Here is a 1,085-nt window from a genome sequence, read left to right as displayed (position 1 = left end):
TCGTGCCTACACACTATTGGAATATGAATATTACATGCAACAACTCGGCTCAATTAATCAGAAGATAAGGGATTATCTGGTACTATACTATATGTTGTCCTATGATGATATTCACATAAATACGTTTAACATGGCACTGTACGCTATATGATACACATTTCCATGGTCTTGTTTTGTAGGACGAAGTTGGACCTGAGAGATGGTCACGTTTCCACATGCCTTGAAACCGATATTCTACAATGACATCGAATATTGTGGAGTCGGTTAATGCGGTCACAAAGTCTGCCAAGAACTATCCTATTCTAGCTTTGTTGGAGTCATTGAGACAAATTCTACAATCTTGGTTCTGTAGACACAAGGAGGATGCCCAAGGCACTTTTACAACCTTGTCAATCAAGTATGAGAAGAAGATGAGGGAAATGAGTACAGATATGAGAAACTTGAGGGTAAGCTTGATTACTGTGACCTAATCTATAATCTGTGAGTTACCGGATCTGATCTGTGACATGTGCTGTGACTTCTGCTGTGATCTGTACCGTTATGTTTCAGTATGTACCGTTGTGTTTCAGTAATATTTGTGCAATATTATATATAACTACGTGACATGCAATTTCATCTGTGTCCTACTTTTTAATTATGTGACTTATTAAGTCTATAACTTGAATTCATATTTGTAGGTTTTCCCTATTAATCAGGCAATGTTCTTAGTTGGCGATGAAAGTTCCTCGTCGTTGTTGATATAGAAAACCGGACATGCACATGTAGGATGTTTCAAGTTGATCAACTACCTTGTCCACATGCTTTGGCTGTGTTTGCGAGTATGAAGATGGATCCATATGAATACTGCTCCTACTACTACACAAGTGAAGCGTTCAGAAATACATACAAAGAAACCATTTTTCCGGTAGGAAATCCAGCTGAATGGACAGTGCCAAAGGATGTCCATGACATAGTTGTAATTGCACCTAATCAAAAGCGAAGTTGTGGAAGGCCTACTGAGAAGAGATTCAGAGCAGCGTACGAGGAAAACATAACCGTCAAATGTGGTCGGTGTGGTGAAAGTGGTCACAATCGTAGAACATGCA

This window comes from Olea europaea, chromosome 7, assembly GCF_002742605.1.
Source record: "Olea europaea var. sylvestris chromosome 7, O_europaea_v1, whole genome shotgun sequence".
Classification (NCBI taxonomy): domain Eukaryota; kingdom Viridiplantae; phylum Streptophyta; class Magnoliopsida; order Lamiales; family Oleaceae; genus Olea; species Olea europaea.
The sequence above is the reverse complement of the archived record's forward strand: the minus strand, read 5'-3'. Positions refer to the sequence as shown.